We start from the raw sequence: 17,971 nt of genomic DNA on the forward strand, positions 1-17,971 counted from the left end.
CGTGAGGAGAAAAAGCTCTTGCACACTGGACTAACCTTTTCATCGAGCTATCCGCCATAACCTCAACATCTCGTTCCTGCTCAGGCAGAACCAATTAAAACCCTTTAAGTGTATACATGAAGCTGGGATCTTTTGCCCCAGTGGGCATCATTTTATGCCTGCCACATTTGCAGTTTTAATGCTCATTCTCCCATTTTTTGAGAGATCCTTGTTGGAGTGCCTTGCAATCCGTCTGTCTGTCTGTCTGTCTGTCTGTCTGTTTTAACCATCCTGGACAATTTGGTATCATCAGCGAATTTGGTCACCTTACTGTTCACTCCTAACTCCAACTCATTTATACTGGTACCTCAGGTTAAGTACTTAATTCATTCCGGAGGTCAATACTTAACCTGAAACTGTTCTTAACCTGAAGCACCACTTTAGCTAATGGGGCCTCCCGCTGCTGCCACGCTGTCGGAGAACGATTTCTGTTCTCATCCTGATGCAAAGTTCTTAACCTGAAGCACTATTTCTGGGTTAGCGGAGTCTGTAACCTGAAGCGTATGTAACCTGAAGCATATGTAACCTGAAGTGTATGTAACCCGAGGTATCACTGTATAAGCAAGTTAAAAATCACACATCCTCAAAGCAGATCCTTAGTGGACCTCTCTTCTTACTTGCCTCCATTACAAAAACTGTCCATTTATTCCTACCCTTTAGCCATATGAGGACCTATCTTCTTTGCTCATTACTGCTAAGCTTACTCAGGAGTCTTTGGTAGATCACATTCAATCAAACAGGCTTAGAAGCGCCTTGCAGACTTCTGTGCTAAACGTATGATGTCTGTGAGTGGAAGGGGTGGAGCCAGTTTGAGCAGAAAAATTGCTAGTGCAGAAATGTTTCTAGATCTCTACACACTCTTGTCCTTGCATGTCTGAAGGGAGCTGTGTGTGTATTGCCGGGGGTAGGTGGGTAAATATTCCATTATTGGACCAAATACATTCACTTAAGGTGGGGGGTGGCTCATTCATGCCTCTCCCCCCCCCATCAACATAAGGGATGCAGCTGGTACTCAGAGAAACTGCGAACTACCAAATTATTCTACCCCCCTCCCTGCTTTTGGGGAGGCAGGAAGACAATATGATCAATGCTAGCTCTTACCCAAATCAATCTTGCAGCTGCTCCCGTGTTGCCTTCTCATGATGCATATAATGTATAAATTCTCTAAATCTATTCCTGCGCTATTGCCAGCAGCCTGTAAGTCAAGTAAACAAGAATAATAGCAGATATAATGGCATTGTTTATGGGGGGAATAAAAAAACCCCCAAAACATGCCCATCCTGTAGTTCATAAATCTATTTTAAAAATTGCATCCTACAGTTCATAAGGGACTTCTAATTTACTCCTTTCCAGCGTTGCACAGCTGATGCAGAACCAAATTAAATCTGCAAAATGGAGGTTTTAAAGAAGCTCAATGCAGTTGAGAAAAAAAAGTTCCATACTTATAAGCAGTCTTAGAGAAAATGTGGGTTTTGCTCAATCCATTTACAGGATGAATTCAAAAATGCCTTCATTTACAACTCGCATTTCACTGTTTTTGAAACGCACCCTGCAGGGGCCAGCCCCTTCCACCTTTGAGATGTGGATGCATCCATGCATCTTGAATGTATGTATGAACACACTTTGTGTGAGTCATACTCCCCACACTACCCTCACATCATCATCATCATCATCAGCAGCAGCAGCAGCAGAGAGGCTTAGAAGAGAGGTGAGTGTGGAGGAAGATCCAGACATGAACCATTTTTGAATAAATGCTCAAGAAGAGAGGATACCAACATATGGAAGAACATGCATGATCAGGCTAATTGCCGATGTAATACAAGATCCTCTGTCTCACATGGGGCCACCAGAAGCCCACAAGAAGGACCTAAGCCATGCAAGTTGGTGCCCATCCTTGCCTCTTGTGGGAATGAATTCCACCATGCGCTGTATGAAGTAGTACTTTCTTTTACCTGCCCTGAATCATAAAATTGAAGAGTTGGAACGGACCCTGAGGGTCATCTAGCCCAACTACCTGCAATGCAGGAATCTCAACTAAAGCATCCATGGCAGATGGCCATCCAACCTCTGCTTAAAAGCCTCCAAGGAAGGAGAGTCCACAATCTCCCAAGGGAAACCATTCCACTGTCAAACAGACCTTACTGTCAAAAAGTTCTTTCTGATGTTTAGTTGGAATCTCCTTCCTTGTAATTTGAAGCCATTGGTTCAAGTCCTACCCTCCAGAACAGGAGAAAACCAGCTTGCTCCATCTTCCAAGTGACAGCCTTTGAGATATTTGAAGATGTTCTTCCAACATTCAGCTTCACTGGATGCCCCCAAATTCTAGTGTTATGAGAGAAGAACTTCTCCCTACCCACTCCCCCCCAAACCATGCCTAATTTTACACACCTCTATCATGCCACCTCTTGGTCGCCTTTTGTCTAAACTAAAAAGGATACAGTTTGCTGGCAACAGTCACAAGGATGGCACTGATGAAAGATTCGGGACACTGATGGCTACTAAGATGGATGGCTTAGGTCTTCCTACTTGTGGCCTTCCTTTTAAGGCATCTGGCTGGCTACTGTGAGAAGAGGATGGTGAACTACATGAGCAATTAATCTGATCATGTCGGCTCTTTGTATGTTCTTATCCCCTCTTCCTGGGCATTTCTTCAAAAATGTCTCATTTCTGGGTCATCCTCCACTCGTCTCTTTCACCCAAGCTTGTCCTAAGGATCTCTGCTGTTGCTGTTGTTGGGTAGAGTTTTGGACTACAATTCCCATCAGGCTGTGCTTTCTGGGCCTCATGAGGGTTGCAGTTCAAAACACCTGGAGTGCAACAGGTTCAAAAAGGCTAACTTATCCTGAGGTGAAACCAGGGTTCTGCTGGGACTTGTGGGAAATGTATTAATCCAAAGAGAGTGTGGCGACTGGATCTAGAAGTGAATATTAAGACATGGGCCACATTAATCATTTGCAGCGACATGCTCTATGGCTCTCCTTCAAAGCAAGAAAATCGTAGAACCTGAAGTTAACTCCAAACATCTTCTAGTCTGAACAGACATCCATTACACCTAAAATGCCTCTGACATTTTAATCCAATCTTACTCTGAAAACTGAGTAAAGAAGATCTGCATGCTCTCTTTTTGATATTTGGGCCCTACCTGCAATTCCAACTAGGAAAGTTTATTCTAATATTTAAGATTACTGTTACCCTTACTGTGGACATAAATCTGGCTTGCATGTATCTACGTTAGTCATTTCTAGAATACCAACTGCCAGAAAAGAAGAATGAAATCTCCCTTCTTCTTTTTTTAACCATTCCCAACCTGATCACCTTGATAGATACTCTCACTCATCACAGCTAAATTGTTGACAGACCTCGAGTAAACAATGCACAATTTCCTTACCTCTTAAAACTTTCTTTTTGATATTAAATGTGCCTTCTCTTTTTCAGCCTTTACTTGTAACGATGTTTTTAAGGCCCTCTTGCATATCATCCTGACCTCCATTTCTTTTATTTTATTTTTTTAAAAAAATGTAAGCATTTTCAGACTTCCTACCCTGAGGGAAACCTTCCTCTGCCAAAGAACTCCTAGGTACCAACCTGTCACTGCTAGGAGTGCCATATTTCAAACAGTGAAAATCTGTTCGCCAAACTTTTTGGCCAAAGTTGTTGAGCTCTTTTGGCAAAATCGCCATTTTTATGGAAAATCAGCGAAAACAACACTGCCAACATGGGCTGCCATACGTCCAGATTTTCCCGGACTTTTTTTTTACCGATTTTCGCCCGGACACTGCTGCCATCTGCAGTATTCCAGATATATCCGGGAAATCCCAGATATATGGGACCATATCCACCAGTCCTGAAAGCATGGTGACTGTCAGCTCCCAGGCCCAAGTCAAAGTATTAGTACTGGCATGCAAATCTGTAAATGTTTTTTAGATGCTCTTATTTGCTTTAAATGTTTTAAATATGTTTCATTTTATTTTTCATTTTTCATTTTTCTTTTTATTATTTGTATTACTACTATATTACACCGTTCCACTTTGCAATGGCTTTGCATGTTTTAAAAATGCAGTATTCCTTATCTGTTTAAAAGTTGCATTTTCTATTTGTTGCAACCTTGCCTTGAGACCTGATGGTGGATACCAGTGAATACATCTTATAACATTTACTATTATTATTATTATTATTATTATTACTACTACTACTACTACTACTACTGTTTACATGTCAATAACTACCGTGTTTTTTGCTCTATAAGACTCACTTTTTCCCTCCTAAAAAGTAAGGGGAAATGTGTGTGCGTCTTATGGAGCAAATGCAGCCAGCGCAGCTATCCCAGAAGCCAGAACAGCAAGAGGGATTGCTGCTTTCCCTGCACAGCGATCCCTCTTGCTGTTCTGGCTTCTGAGATTCAGAATATTTTTTTTCTTGTTTTCCTCCTCCAAAAGCTAGGTGCGTCTTGTGCTCTGGTGCGTCTTATAGTGCGAAAAATACGGTAAATACTAGGTCAACCATGATAAAGGGCAAAGAAGCATCTCAGAAGTTCAGTTTCCTCTACCAGGCAGCGCATTGCGTCCTTTGGCAGAACCCAGAGAACCCGGAACTGGCTCGCTTTTATTGCCACACGCAGAAACAGCATCAGCCGGCAGCTTGTGTTAAGACAGGATCCATCTGCAAATCTTGCTTCTCCCCTCTCATCCCTGAAATCAGCTCCACTTTGCGCCAGAGAAAGCACTGTAATCAGCAGTGGACCGTTGTGCGTTGTCTCAACTGTGGCTTCACCAAGCATTTCCTCAGCAACCCTGACTACAAGTTGTGATCGGAGCAACCTGAGGCATTGCTGAAGAAGCAGACACCCCCTAGAGAAGGAGCAAAAGCTTCAGGCCAGACCCCCAGCTCAGTGCAACACCCCCCCAAAAAGTCCTCCTGAGAAGAAAAGGCAACACCACCTGCAACTTCTGAACCCCACAGCCATCCTGCCTCTGAGGAGACGACAGCAGGCACCAAATCTAAAGGGAAGAAGGGGGAATGAACTCTACCCAGGCAGGCAGGCAATTGTGGCTTGGTAGAAAACGCATAATCCCTAAGTCAGGGCAGAAGAGTCAAATGTTGTTAATATAAATACTAGGTTGTTTGCTGTCCTGGGCTCCTTGGGAAGGAAAGGTGGGATAGAAAATTGGGCTTGCCGATCAGAAGGTCGGCGGTTCGAATCCCCACGACAGGGTGAGCTCCCGTTGCTCAGTCCCTACTCCTGCCAACCTAGCAGTTCAAAAGCACGTCAAAGTGCAAGTAGATAAATAGGTACCGCTCTGGCGGGAAGGTATACAGTGTTTCCATGCACTGCTCTGGTTCGCCAGAAGCGGCTTAGTCTTGCTGGACACACGACCCAGCTGTATGCCGGCTCCCTCGGCCAGTAAAGCAAGATGAGCATCGCAACCCCAGAGTCGTCCACGACTAGACCTAATGGTCAGGGGTCCTTTTACCTTTACCTTACCATAATAATGTCTGCCATAGAAGACCTGTTGTACTAAAGTGAATTCTGAACAGAGGGCTGTATACCCAGCATCCTCTGTCTGCTAGTGCAAGGGCTCTTACACTAGTGGACAGGTGAGTTTTAATGTTGCACAACAGAGGAATCCAACACACCAGCTGCAGTAACGCAAATTCAATGCACATCAGACTGCAAAATCTATTGTGCAACCAAGTCACCAGCAACCTGCTTATGCATTTTCTTGCGCATCAACGTTCCACTGGTGCAAAGCATTTTGCCAGCAGAAGTGAGTTTCTCCAGGTGAGTTTAACTTGGTGCTACATTGGATATTGTCTATCTTCTGGAACGCATGCAGGGTTTAGATGGAGGTTCTGGCCAGGCCTTGTGGCCTCTTGTCCTGCTTCGCATTACAAATATTAGGATTCTGTTTCAGCATTTCAGTTCTCGTGATTCTACTCACTGCTGTGCTCCAGCAGTGGCAACAAAGGCCCGATTCGTATCAATCCATCTAAAGGCAGAGTGATCCTGCTGCAAAGTGCAAATACATTCAGCACCCTGACATATGGGGCACTCAAAACAGGAAAGGCAGGGCAATTTGCAGTCTGGGACTGCCGCTCACATAAAAGTTCATGTTTTTAAACTCAACTCAGCATTCAATTACCTTACCCTTTCGAAACTGTAGAAGACGGGGGTGTTAATCAAACAGGTAATTTGCAAATGTTTTTCCTCAGTAAATGTCATGCGCAAGTAGATATTTAGAATATAAGGCACAGAAAAATTGCTGCCAGGTAACTTTGTGCTGGCTGTATTTATGTTTGTCTATCTTGAGAAAGAAGGAAAGTAGAGGGGGATGAGGGAGAGAAACAAATCTTGTTTGCATTTTGAAGAGAAGAGGAAAATGTTCCATCTTCTCTGCAAAGCACAGAGTTTCAGCAAACAGACTGAGGCATTGCCACGGGCTCATTTTCACAACACCACTTGTGCTCAGCTAAAATTCCCAGAGTGGTTTGACAATCGATCCCTCTTCTCAAGGAACTCTGGGAATTGTAGCTCTGGAGGGCTTAAATGGGGGGTCTCCTAAATTCGTTTCTGCACCCTTAACAAACTACAACTCCCAGGATTCTTCAGGTGGAAGCCATGGCAGTTCAAAGTGCTTTAAATATATGGTGTGAATGTGGCCTTCCTGACCTAGAGAAAATTTAGGTCAGCCAGTGTGGTGTAGTGGTTAAGAGCGGTAGTCTCCTAATCTGGGGAACCGGGTTTGCATCTCCGCTCCTCCACATGCAGCTGCTGGGTGACCTTGGGCCAGTCACACTTCTTTGAAGTCTCTCAGCCCCACTCACCTCACAGAGTGTTTGTTGTGGGGGAGGAAGGGAAAGGAGAATGTTAGCCGCCTTGAGACTCCTTAAAGGGAGTGAAAGGCGGGATATCAAATCTAAACTCCTCCTCCTCCTCCTCTTCTTCTTCTTCTTCTTCTTCTACGCCGCGGAGGGCAATGCTTGAAAGGCTCTCATGATTCTTAACCAACCTTCCCCAACCTGGTGCCCTCCAGATATTTTGGACTGCAACACTCATCAGAAACCAGCAAGCACAGCCCATGTGATGCTGAGGCAGATGCAAGCTCACTCATCCTGACTGGCATATAATGCTGCAAAATTAGAATCGTGTCCCATGTTAAGCTTGGGCAATAGGTTGCTCCCGGGTTTTAAGAGGAGGTTGAAGGCTATAGAATGAGCATAATGAGATTGCTAAAAGGCACTAAACTAGTCTTGAAACTGTTGAGGAAGGAAAAGAGTCAAGAATAGATGGGTGGGGCGGGGTGGAAGCCATAGCTCAGTGCCAGAACATTTGCTTTGCACGCATATGGCCACTGGTTCAACCCCTGGTTGGGAATGACCCTCCTTTGACAACCCCTGAGAGCTACTGTGAGTCAGTGTGGACAATAGTGGTCCAAGTGATAGATTCCTATCTTCCAAAAGAACATATAGACTGTACATCACACTCAACAAACCAGGCTGGTTTCTGAACAACACTTTAAAAAAGCTGGCCTAGAAGTATCAAATGGGCTCCACTGATCCAAGATACACTCTCTGATAAAACATAAAGGGGTGTGGGCGATTGTTCTGCCATTGCTCATCCTCTAGCCCCAAAGGCTTAATTAAAAGCGGCCTTTAATTATAAGAGCTAGATGCAGCACCCATAAATCAATACAGAATATATGACCCAGAGGTCTGTCAGAAGCATGCCATTTGATTAGACTTGACGATGGATGGGAACCTCGTAGATGTGAAATGTCCATCCTCTACAAAAACCAAAATGGGTGGGGGGAGGGGGCACTTATGGAGCCTCCATGCACGGTGTGTGTTTTTTGTTGTTGTTAAGTTTCATCGGAGCAAAAACACCCAGTGGGGGGGGGGAGCAGAGTTGAGTTGTCAAAGGAGATAATTGGTTTTGACAGGCCTACAAGTTAATTCATCGCTGTTTTGCAACTTATTTGGAAATTCTCCCACAGCCACATCCCAAAGGACAGCTTGTAATCACTCGTAAGCTCATATTAGGTGGAGAGTTAAATATCATTAGATCACAGGTACAGCCGGAGCTCAGTAAGAGACTACTAATGTGTTACTCTAACCTTCTCCATTACCTGAAGGACATGGCAGCATCGCAAAGGTTAGGAAGATTATGACTCAAGTTGCAAATTGCTTGTAACTAAGAGAATTAAAGTTGAGGTACATTTCTAGGTAGCCCACAAAATGTTTATGAGGGACGGAGAACAAGGCCTATTTAAAAAGCCATCCTCCTTTTTTTATGCCCCCGCTTTTTAAAGTTCGCTTGCACAAATAGAAAGAAAATTAAATGGAATGAAATAAAGAGAGTTATTAAACCCAACTCGGGATCTGAATTAATAAAAAGCAAAATTAAACTGCCACTCAATATCACCATGTCGATGCTTTATAACCACAGTATATAAAAGAATAGGTAGGTATTTTAAGCCTATATTGTAAAGGCCATATTGTGTGTCAGTTTTATTTCAAAGGAGTTAAATATTAATTGCTCGACAAAAGGAGGGGGAATAAAAATAATGCCAGAACCCAAAATAATTCAATTTTCCACAAGCTTAAAAGGATATTTGCATAATTCCCTTTGCTCAAGCTACATTTAATGAGCTTAATTGAAAGACAACCCTTTGGGCTGATTTTTTTTCCCAGGCAGTACTTAAGAGTAATGTGAGCAAAGGCGTACAGTAAGACTTCAAAGGGCTCCCCTTCCAGTTGCCATTTGCTTTCTTAACCATCAGGAGGACGAGAGCCTCAAGGGGGATTCAGAAGGTTGTCAAGGTGCCAGACCAACCCACCAACCCAGCTTAATAGCAGTATTAATGCTTCTTAAACCATCCCTGATCAAGAAATCCTGATCAAGGGGGATTCAGAAGGTTGTCAAGGTGCTAGACCAACCCAGCTTAATAACAATATTAATCCCTGATCAAGAATCCTAGCAGATTTTAAATACACCCAACAGCAAAGATTCTCTGTCTACTTTTTGAAACTCAGGACCGGGTTCAACTAACCCATTCCGTTGGCAGAAGCCAGAACAAGGACTCCTGCTAGAACAATGGGGCTCCCCCCACATTGATTCTAGAAGGTAAGGGGAACCCCCAGAACAGCCCACGGGAGGAGAAAGGGGGAGATAATTCCACTAGGCAAGTTGAGATACTTGTACTAACAGAAAGCTGTCCAAGCAGAATGTCAAAGTCCTCCCTCAATCCAACACCCACTGCATGTGAAGGCCAACCATGTTAAATTATGCTTGTTCTGTTTATACTGTGATTTTGGACTTCTTTCCTATTGCCTTAAAACATGGTGGTCACAGCAAGAACCCCAAGCAGACCCATCCTGGAGGAACTGCATGTGTATAATCCAGGGGGCCATTGGCTGGTTAGGGATTATTATGCTCTCTCTTTTTGCAGATAATTTGTATTAGTTTCTCGGATGTGCAAATAGTTCTCAGCTCTGAAACACACAAGTAATTGTGGCAGAATTGAGAAAGGGGTGCAGCGCATGATTCTCATGCACAAGGCCCCAGCTTTGATCCATGGCAGCTCCAGTAACAGATGTGAAAGATCCCTGCCTGAAACCCCAGAGAGCCACTGCCAGTCAGTGCAGACAATACTGAGCTAGGTGGACCAATCATCTCACTTGGCAGGAAGGAGCTCCCAACAAAACCAAGCTCAACAGTTACCGCAGACACTGACTTAGTCTCCCTTATTCAGCTCAGGGTAGCCAGCTACCCATTCCATGTTGCAAAGGCACAATGCACTACCCTTAGTTAAGAACATAAGACGATCCTGCTGGATCAGGCCAAAGGGGGCCCATCTAGTCCAGCATCCTGTTTTCAGAGTGGCCAACCAGATGCCCCAAAGGGAAATGCACAAGAAGGACCCAAGCACAGCAGCACTCTCCACCCCCATGGTTTCCAGCTACTAGCATCCAGAAGCATTACTGCCTGCCACTATGGAGGCCGAGAATAGCCATCATGGCTAGTAGCCATGGGTAGCATTCTCCATGATTCTGACTAATCCTTTCTTTAAGCCACCACTTGTTCCTGGGGGAGCAAGTTCCATAGTTTAACTATGGGAAAAGTACATTTCTTCAAGGTGTCCAGAATCTTCCAGCATTCAGTTTCGTGGGATGTCCATTAGTTCTAGACTTATAAGAGGATAAAATTTCCTCTACCTACTTTCTTCATGCTGTGCATAACTTTATAAACTTCTGTCATGCATTCTCTCTAAACTAGAAAATCCCAAAAGGTGTACCCTTTCCTCATAGAGGAGTCACGTAAGTTCACTGTTTTACTGATATAGCGTACAGTAACTTTTCCAGTTAGGAAAAGCTAGCATGTGAAGAGACCTGCCATTTTCATGCTGGTATGTTCCAGTTCTTGCAACAACTTGGTGAAACCTGTAAGGCTACACCACACCCCAAATCCCAGGTAAACTCCAAATGTTGCAAGATGGGGGATTTGGAGCACTTTGAACTCCACCCTACACTTTCCTTTCTACGTACAACTTAAGTTTTCCTGCAAACTGCTTCACCAGCAGAAGCTACTTTCAAGTGCTCAGTATCGTAAAGCCAAGAGAGAGAACACTAATTCCACTAATGGCATTTTAATGATTTCAATTAAAGAAAAGGCGTCTGGTTAATCGGTGCAGGCATGGTTGCCAGGACAGTCACTCCAACACACAAAGTGAATCCAAGCAACCTTTATCCTCTTTGCCTGTGATCTCAGGACCAAAGAGCCTCCAAGCTGGCTTTCAAAAACTGACGCTCTAATGAATCCATACAAGGGCCATGGTAAGGAAACATCAGGGATCACAGAGTGACATCCAAATGCATGTTGTGTGGTTGGCTCCACCTCCTTCTGGCATGGATATCTTCACCTCCTGGGGAAAGGCCATAACAGAGCAAGTAGAAGGTCTCAGGTTCAATCCCCAAAGGAATCTTCAGGTAGGGCTGGGAATCAGAGGCTGCAGGAGCACCAGAAAGGAAGCTGGATCTGAGCCAGGGCTGAAAGCTGACTGAGGAAAATATGAAGACCACTACACCTGAGGCAGTTGGACAACAACTCATAGAATAACTTCCAAGACTGCCAGGGACCTATAGGATCAGAACCTGGACCCTCATGGACACCGTCCCCTGAGTCTGAAGAAGCAGATGGCTCCCAGCAAAACATCATCAGTTCAGCTATGTTGGAAGCACACCTGTAGGGAGGCTGTGGAAAAGAGAAGGAGTGTTTGTCTTCAGGCCAGGGGGTTGGTCCATCAAAGAGCTGACAATCTCTACAACTGGATGGAGCCTGGAGGAGGTAGATGAGAGACAGAGGCATAAAAGGTCCCAGTCTGCTCCTTTCATGGAGTAAGTTGCTCACTTGGAGCTGTCCATGGTCATGAGACTTGCCGCTTTACCTGTAGGCTCTGGCATCAGACCAGAGCCCAGCTGTAAAACTACAAGAGGCAGTAAGCATCCCATGCTCTGAATTAAAAAGCTAACAGAGTGATGAATTTACCTAATTACGGCAAAAACAAACACTTGCAGTGACTAAGGCCAAGCCTGTTCCCCTGCTTTAAAAGCAATTACATTCTACCACTGCACATGCTCGCTCATCACAAAATTCAGGATGGGGACACAGATAACACACTAAAAGGTTCCTTTTGCTCCATGTGCAATTGCTTTCAAAGGCTGTATCTTGAGAAACATCAAAGCTTCTGTTGACTTTCAATTTTCACTTCCCCAGATTAAGAAGTTCGTGAATGTAGTTGCCCGTTACAGCAGGAGGGAGGCAGACAAAACAAACTCCACTGGACAACTATTAGGGTGCCATCAAAGCAAAACCTGAAGGACGTGCTCTGTGCAAGTTCTATCTTCCATTGCAGAGGCACAACCCCTACTGTGTATAGCAATTTTCTAATGCAAATGGAACAGGTACCTGACAATGGGACATCCACAATCAGTTGCCAGGAAGGCTCACCAGCATTTGTGGCTTGGCACTACACTGAATGGTTTTGTGGGTATATACTGGGTTCTCATTTTTATGCAAGAGTCACACAGGCTGCCTCCCTACCCCTCTCTGCTCCAATGGATGCAGTTCCTACAACTGGGGATGTGGATATGTAGCAAAGGGCTGAAATTGGCTAGGTGCCCACCCCTCTTGCAGAAAAGCACTGTTTATTATTTAAATTTACACCCTGTCTTTCCACAAAAGGGTGCTTTTCTTTCTTGATCTTCCCCCCTTAGCATCTTGTACTGACATAAATCTAATTTACACCATTGCAGAAATTACATACATGATTGTGTCACACCAGAAAATATTAGAAGATTCCTGGGGCATGAAGGATGGATATATTTCTGTAAGTTCAGTAAACTCCAATTTCATATTCATTTGTGAGGTGTGTGTGGTTTTTTAAGGTGGCATGAAAGTTGATACGTATTTTCACATCCCTTATATGATTTATTTATTTTTTTGCAAACAGGTTTGCCTAATATATTCATTTTGCAAGCATTTTTTCCTAATAAAATGAACTTTTGCACATTACATTTATTAATATACGCCTTTTTGTGTGTGCTTTTCACTAGCACAGGCATCTGTATACCTTCTTCGATCAGAGAGCTGCAAGACAGAAAGGAGTTTTGTATTTTGGTTTATGCATTGCTTGGGGAAGTGAAAATTTGTTAAGTTTGCATTTAAAGGGAACTGAATGAATCTCTCCCTCACTCCCTGCTCACGAGGGCATGTGCGTGATATAGCTCAATAGGATCAGACTTTCTTTCTGAATTCCCATGAGGGCTGCGCTACACTCAGACAGAGACTTTCCACATGCTCTTTAACATTTCCCTCGCCACTCTTCCAGCTGTTTTCCGTTCCACCACCTCCAAAGTTTTTGATATTTTGCTGCGCCTAGCAAACCATCAATTTCTTGTCTACAAAGCAAGCAATCAGACTCTGCGGGAAAGTAGCATGAAAGCGCTCCCACTCAGGCACTGCAGAAAAAGACATGCAACTACCAAAAAACATCCAGGAAGCGGTAACACTTGAAGAGGGACAGAGGAGTGATTTAACTTGGCTCACATCTGAATGAGAAGCTGCCTAATTTGCCCATGCCTAACACAATACACAAACTGAAGTGAAGGTATCTTTTGACATTCACGTTTCTCCAAATTCTGTGATGTAGTTATCTACTCAAAATATGTGTCAAAAAATAAAGTGCATTTATATTTTTAAAAACAACACATAATAATGCATTCTGTTAGGAAAAAGTTCCTTGCAAAAGAGTGTGTATTGGGAAGCATTACATGCGAACTGTGCGTATTATGAGAAAGGCACAATAAAATACTGATGAACATTTGTGATATATATATATGTATATATATATATATATATTACAAACTGAAGTGAAAATGGGGTGAACTGAATTTCAGGTTGGGAAACTGGGAAACTGAGAGAAACTGAAATTGACAAGAGTCATCCATCCCAATACAAGAACGGGGCCTTGGTTTCACAAGGCTGGGACCAATTTCCTCGGAGGGCTCAGTTTCTGATACTTTGTCTGAAATGAACCGGAAAAAGGTGCAATGCAGAAAGGTGGCATTACTCTCTCCCCCCCCCTTCTTCCCCTCCCACCCACCTTCATACATTTTCCACAGCAGAAAGCAGCCGTTTCGGCAGCTAACACAAAATCGCTTCCAGTAGATTGTGTTTAAACATTAAACAATGTTTATTGAGCCTCTAGCACCGACAATGCCGATAAAATAGATCTTTACACCCTTCATAAACACTTTAGCAGATACCTTTGCAGGCTGGTTGGAGGTGGGGGGGGCGGCGGCGTGCAGATGAATGCCTCTTGAGAGGTAACACTCATCTCTATCTCCCTTCCACTGTCAGATTATTACCACCAGTTTACAATCATGAGGCCCGTTCCTCACTTCAACGTTAAATGGTTTGGATGATAAAAAGGCATTCCAGCTCCTTTCCCCCGTGTGAGGTCTGAGGTGTTTTGCCTTGCACATAAGGGATTTTCTTCTCTTTTTCTGAAGTCCTTTAAAAAGGCGGGGGACACAACTTGTCTTCTTGCCAAGCACTGATAGCTCTGTCGTTTCTCCTTTCTACTCTTGCCTCGCTGCCTCTTTCTACTTTTCTGCACCTTCCAAGAGAAAGCTGCAACACCTGCTTCCTGCTGATAGCTCAAGCATCTGCCCATTCCCCCCTTGCTCTCCCAGAAGTGATGTGCTGTGTTCCTGGAGGCCTCTCTGCTCGTCTCTCTGACCTCTGTAGCTGTTCCCCTGATTGTCTGTTTCCAAGACTTTGGGGCTTGAAAGGCAACGGCTGCAGCATTTGGGACTTGTTTAGTTTAGCGAAAAGGCAAGTAAGAGGTGAGGTGATAGAACATAGGTAGGCAAACTAAGGGGCAGGGGCTGGATCCGCCCCAATCGTCTTCTAAATCTGGCCCATGGATGGTCCGGGAATCAGCATGTTTTTACATGAGTAGAATGTGTGCTTTTATTTAAAATGCATTAAAAAGTTTGCTGACACCTGTGATAGAAGTTTATAAAATTACCGTATGTGAAGTGGGTAGACGAACAAGTTTTACTCCCTCTCTCATAACTCCAGAACTCATGGACATCCTAGGAAGCAGAATGGGTGCTGATTCAGGACTGATAAAAGAAATGACTTCTTCATATAGCTTATAGTTAAACTATGGAACTCTCCCCCACAGGAAATATTAATGGCTACCAACCCGATTGGCTTTAAAGCAGGACTGGACAAATTCATGGAGGAGAGGGCTGTTGATTGCTGCTAGCCATGATGCTCTGCCTCCACAACCAGAGGGAGAAATGCTTCTGAATATTGACTGTTAACCAGAAGGTTGGTGGTTCGAGCCCACCCAGACTGTGGGCAGGATCCCTGCATTGCAGGGGGTTGGACTAGATGGCTCTCGGGGTCCTTTCCGACTCTACAACTCTATGGTTCTATGAAGACCAGTCGCTGGAAACTACATAGGTGCGGTCGGATCCTGCACAGAGGTGCGGTCGGATCCTGCTTGCTGGCTTCCCACAGACATCTAGTTGACCATTGTGGGAACACAGTGTTGGACTAGATGGGCCATTGGCCTGATCCAGAAGGCTCTTCTTATGTTCTCCTGTCTTACAATCAGTTTAGGGGGTGGCATGGGCTGTCGGCTTCCTTCTCTTCCTCGGTCTCAGTGCTGCACTTGCAGAACACCACAGGGAGGTGCATGAGGACAGAACTAGAATTAAATGGTTCTACTTGCCATTGGCTCCGTCTCCACCTACTGTTGGGCTCCCTTGTCTTGTGCCCCACCAGTTCCAATGGGTACCAGTCACTAATGCAAACATTCACACCTTCAACCGTATAGCAAGGTGACACAAGCCTACTTTGTGATGACCTTGTTGCACTAGAAAAGAACATTGCTAACTGCTGGATTTGGAGGCCCAGATGTGGGTGAACTCAAAAGAGCCCCCCATCAGCCTTCACATTTTCCAAGAAGCCATCTGTTCAAAATGCCTAATGCTGGGTGATGAATGAGTAAGCCTCCAGCAGGTAAAATTCAGTAAAGGGGGGGGGGGATGATCAGTATAGGAACTTCAGAAGCTTTCCTTTAAACAAACCCTTTCAATTAATTATTCACTTTCAAGTGTAACCTTTAAAATCACAGTCCAAAACAAGGCACAGCTGGGTAAAAAAAATAAAAATCCAAATTCTGTAAACTGAATTAAGCAAATGAAATCTCTGCATATTTGCAAAAATAAATCAAAACCTTTAAAAAAAAAGTTTACTCGTAGAATAGAAGTAGCTACTGTTGGTAAATTGGGGGCTTCACCCCCACAATCATCCAAGTGAGGAATCATGTGGGCAGTAGACAGGCATGGTTTCTGGGGCAATTTCCGCTCTTGAGGGGATTAGGCATGTAGGGATCATATGGTCAAGTCACCTCATCTTTGCTCATTGGAGCTAGCAGGAATTCTAGACCAGAGGGATGCATGCCAGGCTGACTCTAGCTTGGAGAACGGGAGTTTTGTTGTTCTGGGATTCAGCTCCCCCACAGCTCAGGCTAGCAATGCGCAGTGTTAGAATTGAAAGCGTTCGCTCAGTCGGAACCATGACTGATGGTTTGCAGACCCCCAAAAATCTGGAGGAGTGAAGAAAAGAATTGTGCAGGTTAGGGCTGGATATTTCTCTTTGATGGGGCTCCCAGCTCAGACTAGCAATTTAAGCACTTCAGAGGAAGAGAGCAAACATTCTGAGAGGGTGAGAGTTGTTTGCAGCATCATTTAGCCTGCTAAGAAATGCAGCGGTTGGCATTACTGCTGGCAGGAGGGTCTATCCTGAGCAAATGCTCAGAGTGATCTACAGCAGGGGAGGCTTACCTCCAAGCTTGGGAACCAAAGCTGACTGCCCAGTAAACTTTTTGGGCAAGGCCCAAGACCCTATCAGTTTGGGTGGCAATGACAAAATGAAAAGAGAAGAAAATTAAAGTAGGCACAGCACAAGGGTGAACCTGGACATAGGATTAATCGTTTGATGAGTGGAGAGGAAGCAATAACCCTACCTCTCAGATTGTACAGATTTGCTGAGGAGGGGGGCTCTATGTGTGCTTGCATGAAGGAATGTGGGGCAGCCACAGCAACTGCTGCCATGCAGCCTTCAAATTGATAGTCACGGGTGAATGTGGTAAAGGTAAAGGTAAAGGGACACCTGACCATTAGGTCCAGTCGCAGACAGCTCTGGGGTTGCGGCGCTCATATCGCTTTATTGGCCGAGGGAGCCGGCGAACAGCTTCCGCGTCATGTGGCCAGCATGACTAAGCCGCTTCTGGTGAACGCCATTTACCTTCCCGCCAGAGCGGTATCTATTTATCTACTTGCACTTTGACATGCTTTCAAACTGCTAGGTTGGCAGGAGCAGGGGCCGAGCAATGGGAGCTCACCCCGTCGTGGGGATTCAAACCGCAGACCTTCTGATCAGCAAGCCCTAGGCTCTGTGGTTTAACCCACAGCGCCACCCACGTCCCGCCGGTGAATGTGGTACTTGGGCCAAAAAGGTTAGACACCTATGGTTTACAGTTTATTCCTATGCACACTTAATTCTGAGTCCCACTGAGGTCAATGGAGCTTGCTCTCAGGCAACCTTGCAGTCTTAGAAGAATATGGAGTCAACATCTGAAAAATTGGACATTCAGAAGTGCTATATAGTAGATTTTCTCCACCCTAGCCCCCCTTTCACTTTAGAAACTCCATTATCTAAAATAAAACTTTCGGGGCAATCCTTATAGCTTTAAATGAAGGGCCTCACATGTGAAAAAAAACCCTATTTTCACCATGAATTTTGAATAAAAAAACTTAGCTTTTCTGAGCTTTGACAGAGAGACATACCCTATAAAGTAGGGTGCACTGTCACCCTATCCATTTGGGACAAGGGTGGAAGAGAAGCGATCACCCTGAAAAATCAGAATGTGGGGCAGAATCCAGCCAATGATCATGAAATGAATTGTAGAACAGTAAATCACATTTTCATTAACCCAGATAAAGTCTCAGTCATTGATATATGAATTCATCTAGTCTGACAAAATTCATAATTTGCTTTGAAAAGGCATACAATATTTTATTATGGGATTCCTCTTTGTTTATTTATGTAAGTGTTTATATATGTTTTCCTATTATGTTTTCCTGCTGCTAGACACAGACTGCCCTTGCTCAGGCTGTCTTGGACACCCTGGAACCTTTAAAAACATGGATGGACTCACACGGCCAAAACGCATGTCCTCAACACCCCTTGGAGAATGAAGGATAAACACAATCTGCTAGGTTTGTTGTGATTAATAGGCAGCTTGGCAGCAGCTGGAGATCATTTGGAATTTAAAAAAACCACTTTTTAAAAGGT

At 44.3% G+C, this 17,971-nt stretch overlaps 1 protein-coding gene and 1 pseudogene across 8 annotated transcripts in view; one reads left to right on the forward strand and one right to left on the reverse strand.

Moving 5' to 3' along the window:
* MEGF11 (multiple EGF like domains 11) overlaps positions 1-17,971 on the reverse strand; it is a 345,431-nt gene that overhangs the window by 204,065 nt on the left and 123,395 nt on the right. The window lies entirely within an intron of this gene.
* On the forward strand, positions 4,540-5,131 carry LOC310663861 (ribonuclease P protein subunit p21-like; annotated as a pseudogene). The gene has a single exon. The product of its transcript is annotated as a ribonuclease P protein subunit p21-like (transcript).

Source organism: Podarcis tiliguerta (genome assembly GCF_965153285.1).
Source record: "Podarcis tiliguerta genome assembly, chromosome: 14".
Lineage (NCBI taxonomy): Eukaryota > Metazoa > Chordata > Lepidosauria > Squamata > Lacertidae > Podarcis > Podarcis tiliguerta.